The sequence below is a fragment of the Rousettus aegyptiacus genome, unplaced genomic scaffold (genome assembly GCF_014176215.1).
Source record: "Rousettus aegyptiacus isolate mRouAeg1 unplaced genomic scaffold, mRouAeg1.p scaffold_m13_p_18, whole genome shotgun sequence".
In the NCBI taxonomy this organism is placed as follows: domain Eukaryota; kingdom Metazoa; phylum Chordata; class Mammalia; order Chiroptera; family Pteropodidae; genus Rousettus; species Rousettus aegyptiacus.
The window spans coordinates 422,290-437,284 of NW_023416293.1; positions in this window are offsets into that span (position 1 = coordinate 422,290).

A 14,995-nucleotide genomic window follows, 5' to 3' on the forward strand; every position below is an offset into this window, starting at 1 on the left:
ACTATACAGATTAACTAAATATTAAACCAAGTAAAATTCAGAGCCTGCTACTGCTGATAGATTCAGAGCCTGGTTGATCATCCATATGCCCACGGGGAGCCTACAGAACAAAGGAAGACCCCTGCGATTGCCGACAACTGTTTACCCACACCGTAAAAGGAAGGCAGGGCAGGAAAGACTTGAAGCTGTACCTCGCCCAGTTAAAAATAAACTCGGTTCCTCAAAGACCCTGAGTGGAGACCACACTCTGTCTATGGCGCATTATTCCTTTCCTAATAAACTTTCCTTTGTCTTTAATTCTGGCTCTTGCTTGAATTCTTTCCTGTGTGGAGGCAAAGACTCTCTCCCGGAAGGCACAGGGCTTGAGTCCCCACTTGGGAAGATTAGCCCCATTCTGCATCAATATCTCTAAATGGATCATGGTCAGTTTTAAGCATTAAGTAGTGACTTTCTAAGGTGGGAAATAAGGTTGAGATTTTCATATGCCCCCCCCCTCTTTCTATCTTTACCATCCACTAACTTCGATTTGATTCATGATTAGGATTTACATTATTATGACCCTGTAAACCAATGATTTTCAACATGGCTCAGTAACTCTTCTTGAAAGGAAATTTGAAATGTGAGGCAGCATTTGGTCCGGCAGCGTTGTGGAGGGGAGGGACTGGTGAGTGACATTTAGTGGGTAAGATGCTGAAAGTCCTTCGATGTGCAGGACATTGCTGCCCAACATCATGCAAAACACCACTCTGTTTGAATTCTTCCCTTGAGATCACAGCCTTGAATGTTATTTTTTCTTTGCTGTTCACTTGTTTGTTTTGTTTTGTTTTGTTTACTATCTGTCTCACTCAATAAGAATGTAAATCAGTGAGACCAGGGGCATTATTTTCTTGTTTACCACTCGGTACCTAGAACAATGGCTGTATTAGCCAAGGTTCTTCAGGACTAACAAGATGTGCATGCGCGCGCGCTCTCTCTCTCTCTCTCTCTCTCTCTCTCTCTCTCTCTCTCTCTCTGTGTGTGTGTGTGTGTGCGTTGGCGCGCGTGCACGCGCACACATGCGTGTGGAGAGAGAGCGATTTATTATAAAATAAAATTGCTTCATGCCATTATGGAGGCATAGAATTTCAGACCCAGGGGAGCCCACGGAATGGTAAGTAGTTCCCGTCCAAATATGAAGGGCTGAGAAGCAAGAGAGCTGCTGATGTAAGTTCCAGTTAGAGTCTGAGTCAAAGAGCAGGAAAAGATCAATGTCCCAACTTGAAAACAATCAGAGAGAAAGAGAATTCTTTCTTACTCAGCCTTTTATTCTATTCAGGACTCTAATGGATTAGAAGAGGCCCACCTACATTGGGGAGGGAAATTTGTTTTACTCAGTTTACCTACCCAAATGTTAATCTCATCCAGAAACAGCCTCACAGACACATGAGACATGGTGTTTAACTACCAAAGGCCCGGTCAATTTGACACAAAATTAACCATTATAATGCCTGACATTGTTCAACAATTATTCGTTGAAAGAACAGATAGATTAATTCTTTAATTTTAACAGAGGCAAACTCTGTTTAGATATAACTGAAAGTGAGCAGAAACTATCACCTTTTGCTCCCTCAACTGTACCCACTGACATGGTCTTTCTACCAAGTGCCCCCAACTGTTTGCAAAATTACCTCTAAGCCTCTGCCTTGGCGCTGCCGCCAGGGTACGCTCTCGAGAACCTGCCTCAGAGCCTCACCTAGTTGGTGTCTGTTGATTTTGAATCAGTAACCCCCTGCCCGTGCTTGGCCCACTGCACTGGAGAAAAGTATATGGAGGGAGGGTTTGGTACCTCTGAGTTTTGGAAAGAGCCTTCCGCAGGGATGGAAGGAAACCTTATGAGCACAGGAGAGTTTAAGAGTGTTAAAAATGCTGCTTCCATGATGCTATGGGCCAGAGTATGACCTTGGACAGACGACTTCATAGCCCACAACTACTACCAAATGCCCCCCCCCCCACTCCATAATCGATGGTTAGGGACTTCTAAGGAATCTTCTGATTGACAGGGAAACTCTCTTCCCTAATGCTGTCCGACTGATGTACCACACAGCAGTTCCTCTCTCTCGGCATCTGTTTATGGCACTCTAACTCCTAAGCCTGTGTGAGCACTGATCAAAGCAGAGTGCAATGCAGTTAGTTATAGTGATGCAATGAAAGAAATAAGACATCCTCTCTGGCCCAGGACCACACCTTGTGTTCAGTAAGATACGGTCCATCACTAATGCAGTGGTAGGTTGTGCTCCAAGTGTTTAACTTGTCCGCTCACAGCCACTGGGGGTGCGGAGGCTGGAAGACGCTAGGGTAGGGAGGAAACATCATGCTTGTGATTAGTGTATCTAAGAGACACATATCTACATGACTGGCGACTTGCGTAATCCTCCAGGGCCTCTGTGTGGAAGCGAGCATTCCAGCATTACATCCCCTGATGTGGAAATACCCTTCCCTGATGAGCCAGGGATTCCCACCCGGCTGATCTTCACAGAGGGCACCTATCCTTAAGTCGGAAGGAAGCACCTCCTCTGTGCCTTCTACCTGGAGCAGGACTTCACCCTCATCTCCGGCATTTACTCCAGGACTTCACTGTCGGTTGTCTATTTCTTTGCCTCCCCTGCTAGACTGCGAGCTCCTGAGGACACAGCCTGTGCCTTATTCATTGTAATATCCTAAATGAATATGTAAGAGTTAATTAATAGTCCATTGCTACGTTGAATCTAGGCAATAACCATAATAAAACCATGAAGAATAAAATTTGGGGCAATTTAGAAATAAAGTAGTCCTTCGTATGTAGAGTCAAATATTTTTTTTTTCATTCTTAGCAAAAATAATAAGATGTTAAGCAACTTGACCAACATGAGGTAGGCACAGAATGGAAAACTTAAATAGCATGGAAACCGTATATTTTATTTAAAAATTAATCAAAAACAGACTCACAGATATAGTAGACAATTTGGTGACGGGCAGAGGGGAGGGAGGTTTGGGGGCCTGGGAGGATGAGGTGAAGGGTTAGAGAAATACAAATTAGTGGCTGATGGATGGTGGGGGGTGGGGAGCGTGGCAGAGGGAATGCAGTCAGTGCTAACATGATGGCCAGGTGGAGGGCCAGGGGAGGGAGGCAGCAGTTGGGGGAGTTGTTTTACGAACTATATACATGTCTAGCCAATGTACTGTATACTTGAAACTAATTAAAATAAATAAATAAAATTTTTTTAAATTGCTTTAGAACATTCAGGAACGACTGGCTATTGTGGGAGTGGGAAATATGCTGGACGGCCATGAGCACGCTGAGGTTCCGCTGGGCTGTATCAGAGTCCCCCACCAGCCCCCCAAAACCCCGACCGCCCCCCCACGTCCCCCGCAACCCCACACACATAGGAACAGCGGCAAACGGCCCACGCTTCTATGTGCCCTACACCCATTTCCTTATTGCTTCCTAACTTTCCTGCTCCCTCAACACACAGCCTAACCGGAAGGGATACCCGCGCCTTGGGCATCAGGAACTGCTCAGGGTTCAAGGATCACCACGTGCTTCCTGTTCCTGTGTTTCTCACATCCCATGAAACACCACGTGAATTCTTGTGCGACTTCTCCTGGATCACTCTTAATTCAGAGCACGTTTCATTCAGCTGACAAGTAAAAACGCTTTTTATTTTAGAAAAAAATTTTAATTTCTTCTTTTAGAATTTTCGTGTTTCACTAAGAAATTGCTGATAGCCATTTAAAAAGAATGCCCTATTTTCCCAGGTACTTACTTCCTATGGCATCTACTTGCAGATCTGAAGACTCAGTGCCATTTGTTTATTAGATGCAAATCTAATCAAACTCAAAACCCATGGGAATGTTAGGAAGGTGCAATTTGGGAAGTATACCAGACCCTCCCTTAGGCTCGGAGTTTACAAAATGTATAGGATCCGATCTGATTTTGTTCAGGGTTTTCAAAGGCATGATTTAACTTGATGTCCAATCTCCGGTTGTGGATCTTCCTGTCAAGACAGTCTCTTCTGGATAGCAAAGAAGGCTTTGCTTTCTATTTTGACAAGAAAACAAGGCACTAGACTAGAACCTAAGAGCAACGGTAGGCTTCCTGCTTGAAAGTCATCTTCCCTGGCTCATGCTTCCTGAAGTCAGCCAGGGCCAAGCAGGGTGCGTTCGACTTACAAAGAATAGACATAGGACCTCACAGTATGGAATGTTTTTCTGGGAGAAGTGAGCCGGGCAGTGTGCACGTGGTGGCCCACGCCCAGCTGTGGGGTCAGACTTTTCAGACCTACTGCTTTGTGACTGCTTTTACCATCTATCCACATAAAGCATAGAAGTCGTGGAAACTTTGTTTTAAACTCTGGCAACAGTTTCAAATCATACTCCCCAGAATATTTCACCTGAGCGTGACTGAGGTTGGCTCTTCTTTTCCTCCCCCTTAACCTTTGTTCACTGATGCCAACAAATTCAAAAATAACCCAAAGGTGTCTGGGAGAAGGAAACAGGGGAAGAAAGAAAGAGTTCAGATGAGAGCAGCTGGTTTCTTGCCCCTCTAAAAGTGATTCTCTCAATGAGCGTAAAGGCCCAATGACTTCAGATTCATCAGCTGCACCTTACCTGCCCCTTCCCCCAGAGAACACAGCCGACACGTCAGACAGGGACACTCAGAGGTCTGCCCAGGATGCCTGCTGCGGCCCTTAGAGAAAGATGCCAAGATGGAAAGATCGAAACGAGAGAGGTGGCAGGTAAGGAAATCATCTTCTAATGTCAGCCTGAGATGTCCCCGTGTAGATTTCAACTTTGATTAAAATTTTCTTACCCACTTTGATGGAAATAAACAGGGGGACGATGGAGAACAGTCCGCCTCCTCTCCTTACGTGAAGTTAGAGCACCAACCTCTAACACCTGTGCACAGGCAGCCACAGCGCGGGGAACTCCCAGAAGGTGTTCGTTGGTAGAGAATGATGTACTTACCTTGGTGGAGGGGTGAGGGAGGGTTGCCTTCACAGCATCTGCAATTTAAAGGCTAACTTGGTGCTTTTTACACAAAGAACAATCACTTGGTAACTGCTTCCGATTGGTGAATAACTTGAAAAGCAGTCTGAACACTCCTAGAATTAATGATTCTAAACCTCTTTTATCCTGTCTTCAAACTGGCATTTGAGACATCATCCTCAGGGCCTTTCTTTTAAAGAACAGAGTTGTCATGGATTCTTTTATAACTTTAAGATGCCTTATAATTTTGTTGACCTCAAAGGCTTGGGGTCAGTCCATCTAAGACGACCAACGTGAACGGAAGAGTCATGACTTCTAAGATTTAAAATGATTTTCCTTCCAATTGGTTGACAGTTGCTGAGTACACAAAGAAATAATCTCCCTTTCTCATACTTCCAACTGATGTACATAGAAGATTCCAGAAAGCAGAATGAAGCCCACTTTCTCTTCTTACATTTAATTGTACACTCTAAATGGGTGAAGTAATCTGTTACTTCTCATTTTTTAAATGCATTGAACAGTGTGACTAGAAAAATAGCATTAAATTCACTTCCTCCTTTTTGCCTGTCAATGTGAATTCTGTCTTTGTGAACCTTCTTGCCTAGAAATGGGGTAAGAAGTGAGGGGGAATTCAAGGGCATCGAAATGGACTGCATTGATTTACCCTGGAATGATAGAGAATTATTGATCAATGGGTGTAGACAACACACAGAAGATGAGATAGAAAGGAAAAAAAGAACCAGCAGGTGTTTTGTTTTTTGTTGTTGTCATTTTTTGTTTGTTTGCTCATTTTGGTTTGGTCTGTTTTTTTGTGTGTGTTTTTTGGAGGGATGATGAGTGAGTTCAGATCAGGGAAAAGGGAGTTATTAAGGGACTTGTCACATTTATAAGTTGTTGAGAAAGGGAGGCAATAGGAAAGAAATTTTAATAAGCTTACTCTGTATTAAGAATAGTTTGGGGAATTATTTATGATATTGAAATTGCTTTTCAAATATTGTTGTTGGATGTCAGCCTGATATTCTTACGAATGCCGCACTGTGCTAAGCATGGGCCACCAGGGAGCTCGGCTTTATATGAATTAAAGTGGTTGTCACAGTTTTATTTACGTCTGTCAGCTGGAAATGCATTTAGATGCTTCACGTCGTTTTACTTGTCTCAACATTGGCTAATAACAGGCTCCTCCTTAAAATTTACTTTCATAGGATCTGGGTTGGGCAGGACTTTAGAGGCAATCTAATCCAATCTTAATAGACTTGATTTTTTTTTTTAATAAAGGAGAAAGTTTCTATGACTTCTAAAGGTTTTATTAATTGATTTTAGAACTTGAATATGTGCTTTATCTACTTATTTCTTTATGTAATAGGCTCTATTCAAATCCCTAAACCCTCAAGTTATTAATTCATTTTTTTGGTAATAGCTTTATTGAAATATGATTCACACACCATACAATTCACCCATTTAGAGTGTACAATTACATGGGTTTTAGTCTATTCACAGAGTTCTGCAACCATCACCACAATCAAGTTTAGAACACTTCATCACCCAACAAAGAAACCCGTATTCTTTAGCTTGACTCCACGAACCCTCCACTACCCCCACCCACAGGCAATCACTAAATTACTTTCTGTCTCCATAGATTTACCTATTCTGAAAATTTCATATAAGTAAAATTGTTATATGTGGTTCTTCATGACTAACATCTTTTACTTAGCAAAAGGTTTTCAATATTCATTCGTGTTGCAACATGTCTAAGTAATTTTTATGTGCCTTTTTGATCAAATAATATTTCATTGCATGAACTCATCACACTTTGTTTATTCATTCAACTGACAGACAGTGGTTTATTTCCACTTTGGGCTATTTAAGTGACTACGAGTATTGCTGGTATGAACATTCATGTATGTGTTTTTATGTAGATATGTGATTCATTTCTCTTGGGCATATACCTAAACTAGAATTGCAGGGTCGTGTGGTAATTCCATGTTCAACTTTTTAGGAATTGTCAAAATGTTTTCCCAAGTGGCTGCACCATTTCACATGTCGGCCAGCAATGTGTGAGAATTCCAATTTCTTTACATCCTCACGATTCTTGTTTTTATCTGACTTTTTGATTATAGCCATCCTCATCGGTCCGTGGTGGTATCTCATTGTGGTTTTGATTTGTACTTCCAAAATGACCAATAGTGTCAAACGTGTTGTCCAGTTGTATACTTTCTTTGGAGAAATGTCTAAACAGATTCTTTTCCTATTTTTAATTGGATCACTTGTTTTCTTATTCTTGAGTTGTAAGAGATTTTCATATATTCTATATATATAATTCCCTTATCAGACATATGAGTTGAAAAAATTGTTTCCCATTCTGTGAATTATCTTTTCAGTATCTTAATAAGATTCTTTGGAGCACAAAGGTTTTTTAATTTTAATGAAGTCCAATTATCTTTTTTTTTTTCCTTTCACTGCTTTTGCCTTCACTTATCTAAAAAACTATTGCCAGAAATTTTTTTTCTCCAAAAATCCAAGGTCAAAAAGACTTACTTCTGTTTTCTTCTAAGAGTTTTATAGGATTAACTCTTACATTTAGGCCTTTGCTCTATTTTGAATTAATGTTAAACATGGTGTGAGGCAGGGGTTCAACATCTTTCTTCAGCATGTGGCTATCCAATTGTCCCAGCATTATTTGTTGAAGGTTATTCTTTTTTCATTGAATTGCCTTGACAACCTTATTGAAAATCAATTGGCCATAGATGCACAGTTTATTTCTGGTCAATGAATTCTATTCTATTGACCTATATGCCTATCATTATTCCAGTAAGTACTACACTTTTTGCTTACTGTTGCTTCGTAGTAAGTTTTGAAATTAAGAAATGTGAATTCTCCTCCTTTGTTCTTTTTATCTAGAGTGTTTTGGCTATTTTGAGTCCCTTGAAATTATGTGTGAAGTTTAAAATCAGTTTTTCAGTTTCTACAAATAAGCTGGAGGGGATTCTGATAGGGATGGAATCTGTACATCAATTTGTGGAAGCATGCCATTTTAACAATATTCCAACCCATGAAATGGAACATCCTTCGATTTATTGAAATCTTCTTTAACTTTTTTCAACAATGTTATATAGTTTCCAGGGTATAAGCTTTGCACTTATTGTGTCATATTTATCTCTGAGTTTTATCTATTATAAATGTAACTGTTTTCATTTCATTTCATTTTAGATGGTTCAGTGCAAATATATAAGAATACAATGAATATTAAATGTCGATCTTATATTCTGAAACATCACTGATAGTTCTAATAGTTTTTTAGTGGATTCCTTAGAATTTTCTATATTCGAGATCAGATATTCTGTGAATAGATATAGCTTTCATTCTGCCTTTCTGATCTAGATGCATTCAATTTCATTTCTTGCCAAATTGCCTTGGCCAGAACCTCCAGCACAATGTTGAATAGAAATGGTGAGAGCAGACATCCTTGATTTTTTTCCTGATCTTAGGGGGAAAGTATTCGGTCTCTCATCATTAAGTATGACGTTAGCCGTGGGTTTTTTACAGATGCCCTTTATAAGGTTGAGCAAGTTCCCTTCTATTCCTCATTCGTTGAGTGTTTTTATCATGAAAGATGTTGCATTTTGTCAAATGCTTTTTCTATTGAGATGATCATGCACATATTTCATCATATTAATATGATGTATTACATTAATTAATTTCAAATTTTAAACCAACTTTGTATTCCTAAGTAATCCCACTTCTTTATGGTATATCAATCATCCTTTGTATATGTTGCTGGATTCAGTGTACTACTACTTTGTTGAGGATTTTTGCACCTACATTCAAAAGAGATGTTGGCCCATAGTTTTCTTTCTTGTGTTGTCTTTAGTTTTACTATTGAGATGATGCTGGCTTCATGAAATAAGTTGGGAAATGTTCTTCCCTATGCTATTTTTTGGAAGAATGTGTAAAGGCTTACTATTAATTCTTCTGTAAATGTTTGGCAGTGTTTAATTCATTATTTTATTTATAAATATTTGTCCAGGGCCTATTAGGTGCAGTGGTAAGTTCTTGTCTTCAAAAGGCGAACATTTTTGCCCAATATTTTGTTTGGCTAATGGAAACATGAATATTCAGCTTACTGGTGCCTTCTCTCATGTCAACCTAATGGTTAGCCTCAAAAATATGAGATAAGGATGTAAGTAAATATACCGCTCTAGTTCCTGTGGGTTCCATTTAGCATCGAGCATAAAATAACCTCTCTCCCTTTCCCTCTCTCTCTCTCTCCCTCTCTCTCTCCCCCCCCCACACACATGCACACACACGTATGCACTCACCTTTTTCCCTTCCACCCTTCTCTCTCTTCCTCTCCCCTTTCTCTCCATTTTTAAGCTCTGTCCCTGATCCTTCCCCTACCTTCCTACTGACACCTACACTCTGAATCTAATACAGAATTCTAAAAAATATTGGTACATTTCTTAAAATAATCCTTGCTACTGTGTAAACTATCAAAAGTGTCATCGTTTTTAGACTTCTCAGTCTTTGAAAGTGATGAGAATTGCAGGCTCCATGGCACAGAGGTGGTATTCTTGGCGGTGTGAAGAGAATCAAGGGCTTTTTTTTATTACTCTAATCAGAGCGGTTTGATAGTTTCTACTACACACATGACCTGTTCTGCCCTTGCCTATAAAAATTTCCCCTAGGAGCTATAGGACTTGTTTGTATTCAGAGCCATACAGCTGGGTCTCTACCACTGATTCTGGGGACAGCTCATGCTACCTGAGATCACTGAGACCATGAGGAGCCTTTCAAATCGCAAAAGAACATGATTTGCTCCCATCTAAGAAAGAGAAGAGAGTTCAACCTCAGCCAGCCCCATGGTTCCCTTTGACAGGTTGACGGAATGCTCTAAGTCGAGAGTCTTCCAGATAACATTATCATCAATGTCTAACTACAGTACTGATGACTGAGTCATTAGAAGCAGACTGAGCAAGAGCAAACCTCTACGGAGTTGACCACTCACTGCTCTAGTGACCACAGACATGGAACACGTACAGTTTCTTCTCCGGTGATACATCCGTTCACTGCTGGCTACACACTTATGTTGACCTCTTGCTGCGTATCAAGGGCTGTACCAAATAACTATGAATATAAGTAAGAAGAGACTCTGTTTTGCATGAATTCAGGCTTAGTGAGGAACCTCCAGTCCAGTGGAGTGTGTAGAACAGAGTACTTGCTCCCAGACTACCCTTCACTTGCCACCTGAGGATCTTATGATGGCCCAAAGTCATGAGATGCCTTTAAAGCTTTAATATAAGGAGTGGATCCACAGTGGAGTGGTTAGCATTTCTGCTTTACATGCAGAAGGTCCTGGGTTCCCGCCGAGGATGCACCGGGCACCCTCCCACCCCCTGCTGTTTGCACTGGCACCAGGCCCCCTGGGTATGTCCCCTCCCCTTGGTGCGTGCCCTCCGCCCGCCACCCCCCCACCCCACCCATGCGCGCCAAGAGCATGTGGGAGGAGACACCTTGCCTTCAGAGTTCCAGTTCTTAAGGAGAAATGGCAACATCCATCAGGGGTGGAAGGGTGGGGGGAAATTAAAGAGGGGAAAAAATAAATTAAGCAGTAATACAATGTGGCCAACATAAAACTATAAACAAGATCTTTCTGAAGATGAATCTACATACTTTTGAATTCCATAATAATCTGAACAAATATCTATGGGCACTTCTTCGTTCTGGGCACTGTGCCAAGTGTTGGAATACAACATTGAAAAAGATACAATCCCTTTCTTTAGAATGTAATTCAGTAACTCAAATAAGATAGCGATTCTGTCAGAAGTGATGAATTTCTGAAAGAGCCAAAGAAAACTATAAATCAAAGCAGTTACTGTTACAAAACATACTGAACCCCATCTAAGGTATAACTTACCCGTTAACAATGTTTTATAAAGACTCAAAGTCTCTGGTGCTCCCCAGACCAAGTGTCAAGTCACTCCCTTGATTGATCTGTTCCTTTTTTAGCCAACAGCGTGAATAGAAAGACACCTTCCCCAGGTCCCAGCAGCACAAACCATTCAATATCTTATAGTAAGGCAGAAGAAATAATGTAAAATGAAACCCCTTCCAGGCCAAAATATATACTCGACATTGTTTGTTTGTTTTTGTTTGACTCAGACCATTAGTCCCAACATTTGCCGAGCGCCCACTCTGTGGTGATTGACAAGAGTGCCGCGTGACTGGAAAGAGAAAGGGACCTCAGCTAAGCCATGAGGTCCCAATCTTGGGGACTGTCTCTGCTGGTCGCGCAGGATGATTCAGCCCTGGACGCAGCCTCTAGTAGCTTACAGCCTAGGGTGGGAGTGAAGCTATAGCCACGAATAACATTTTCGGGAGAAAGTGGAGTCCTGGTTAACTCACTAGGGCAGGGAGTTAGTTAGTAAAGGAAGAGATGAGAGGCGGCCAAATAATAAGACTGACTTCCACATGCTTCTAAGTGTATTTTTATTAGTTGAGAATCCTATCTCATATGTGAGAAGGCCAGGCACACACACACGTATACACACACATGTTCACACACACACATGCATGCACGCACACACGCATACATGCCTGCACCTGCACACCCACTCACTAACCCACACATGCGCGCGCGCGCGCACACACACACACACACACACACACACCCCAAGACATGCACACATGCACAAAGTTACTAAGACCTACAAGACTAGCTACTCAGGGATCCATGCAGAAACTCTCAGGGCTACTAGAAGGTTCGTCCCATCTGAGCTCAAGCCAGGCACAAGCTTGGCAGGAGAGGATGTCAGAAAGGACACCTGGACCAGAAAACACATCCTCTAAAGAGGAACGAGTGGTATTATAGGAGTTTATCAAATGGGACATTTTTTTTTTACACTGCAAGTGATGATGTCAAATTCATAAACCCTGGACGCTCACCACCAGTCCCTTGGTCAATCCCATGCACACCACCACCCGCAACCATATTGGCCTTCTTGTTCCTGATGTGACGATCTTTCTATTTGAAGGTATTAAATTGAATGAAAGATGTGAATCCAGAACTTGGAGTCCTGCATAATAGACACAGCCTCAGATGAAGTTCTGCTGGGGAGACCTGGAGGTCAAAGAGAGTGAATAATGCCTGCTGCTTGTTCCCTCTAAAGAAATGTTATTTCCCCTTCTCTCCTCTGGCTAATTCATCTGTCAGGTCTCAGGTTAAATGTCGCCTTTTCAAAACTCTCTCCTCTGAGTCTTCGTTCTAAACAAAATGCCTTTGTTTGTCTTTCTTGTGGCACCTTGTAAACATTCGCCTCATAACATTTATCGTAGTTTTTCATTGATATTTATATATCTACTCCCAGACTACATAAATGGGGCAAGAACCATATCTGTTCACTACTGTATATCTAGCACCTAACACAAGGTACCAAAATATATATGATGACTAAATAAAAGATTTAAAGGGTGAGGGATTGAATGTTAAGTGGACTTCTTGTAGTGATCGTCTCACAATATGTACAAATATCAAATCATTGTGTTGTAGATCTGAAATTAATATAATGTTATATGTGAATTATACATCAATAAAAAATTGTTTAAGTAAAAATATTTTTAAGAGAGATGAAGTTGTTTTCATAGTTCGAAGCTAAGACCAACGGAAGGAATATCGTTCCAAGGCTATATATAAAATTTTTTATTTCCTTATTATAATTTTAATCTATATTATATTCATAAGCTAATTATAATGTGTATTTCTTAATGTATATGTCCTGATCATTATGCTAAGTAAGAAATCGGCATTGTTAACATGTAATGAGCTCTCAGTCACCAGAAGTATCTGAGAGGGAGAAAAATGATCACCTGGATTTTGAAAACAAGAATCATTGAGCATAGTCTCCATGCCAGGCACTTTGCTAAATGTCGAGGATACAGAATAAATGAGATAAGGTTCCTAATCTCAGGGAGTGCCTAGTTGAACAGCGTTCTTAGAAAAAGCATTTAGACTAGAAAATTTATAATAATCCAGACATAAATTTGCTGATCAGCTAATAATAGTTTCCCGACAAACTCCAGTGGGACCGAGTGATCTCCTGTGGGAACCTCGACGTGCCCGGTGCCCGCTACAGCACCTGTTACTTACACAGCAGGAATCAATAAATAATCTCTGAATTGAAAGAAAGACAAGCGTCTAGAACTTGCAGTCCTGCGTATTAGAGACAGCCTCAGAGGAAGCAGTTCTGGAAGGTCAGAGATGCCCGTGGTCAGGGAAGGTGAGGAGTGAGGACAGTGTTGCAGAAAGGAGAGTGCATCCCTCTGCCCGGCCTGTCATCACAAGAGCATCACAGGCCGGGCGGCTTAACCAACAGACATTTACTTTCTCGGGATTCCGAAAGCTAGAACTCTAAGATCGAGGCGTTGACAGGTTTGGCTTCTTCTGAGGCCTCCTTCCTTGGCTTATAGCTGGCTGCCTCTTTTTGTGCCCCCGAATGGTCTTCCCTCTGTGTGTGCATTGTCTTTAGACCTTCCTCTTATTAGAACACTGGTGAGATTTGCTTAGGACCCATCCTAATCTCCTCACCTTATTTCGTGAAAGGCCCACTCTCAAAATGCAGTCATATTCTGAGGCACTGGATGTTAAGATTTTAACATATGAGTTGGGGTGAAGGTGGGGGTGTGATTACACAATTCAGTTCCTAATAGAAAGAAAGCACAATACCGGATACGGACCTCACTTATTTCACAGTTTTCACTTTAAAATTTACTTGGTCCCTTATCCTCGGTCCTGTCCGTGGCAAAGAGGTGCCACTGCCCAGATAAAGCAAGGGACCCCAAGGAGCACTGAAGCCCAAACTCACGTTCCTTAGGAAGGTGGAGCACTCTGAGCCCGTGGTTTCTAACAGCTAACACATTGGAATATTTGAAAGTAGAGGTTTTTTGTTTGTTTGTTTTGTTTCGATGAATTAAGACTATCTAAGCGTTATAAGAAATCTGTGTCTTTTTCAATTTCCCCAGATGCTTCTTGTCATTAGGTTTGAGAACCACTGCTTTTGACCGGGCAAAACTGAGGCTTGTTTTCATGGAAAATAAATGTGCCGTAAGGAAAACAAGAGTAGGTGAGGATGTATAGGAAAGGGAACCCTCGTGCGCTGTTGGTGGGAATGTAAATTGGTGCAGCCACTATGGAGGTTCCTCAAAAAAACTGAAAATAGAGCTGCCATATGATCCAGCAATTCCAATTCTGGATATTGATCCAAAGTCAACAAAAGCACTAAGTGGAAAAACTATCTGCTCCTGCATGTTCGCTGCAGCGCTATCTACAACAACCAAGACAGGGAAACAGCCTCAGTGTCTACTGACGGATAAGTGGATGAAGACAAGAGGGTTCGTCTGTGCAATGGGGCGTTACCCAGCCCCAGCAAAGAAGGAAACCCTGCCGTTCGTGACAACAGGGGTGGGACTGGAAGGCGTTGTGCGAAGTGAAATAAGTCAGACAGAGAAAGACAAATGCCGTGTAATCTCACTTATGTGTGGAATCGTAAAAATAAAAGAAAGAAAGGAAAATAATTTATAGATGCAGAGAACAGGCTGGCGGTTGGCAGAGGTTGGGGGCGGAGGGCAAAATGATAAAGGGAGTCAAAAAGTACAAACTCCCAGTGATGAGACAAAGGAGTCCTGGAGATAGAATGAACAGAATGGTGGCCATGTGGGTGATAAATCCTGGATTGTATTTTTGAAAGTCGACAAGAGAGTACATCTTAAAAGTTCTCACCACAAGAGAAAAAAAAATTGGAACTAAATGTGGTGATGATGTTAACGAGACTTATCGTGGTGACCATTTCATAATTTATACCAATATCGAATCATTATATTATGTATCTTAAACTAATGTAATGTTATCTATTATATCTGTTTTAAAAAAGCTATCGGGACTTTCCACTGTACTCCTCATTCGTTTCTTTACTCTCCAGGAACCTCTGCAAAGAAGTATAAG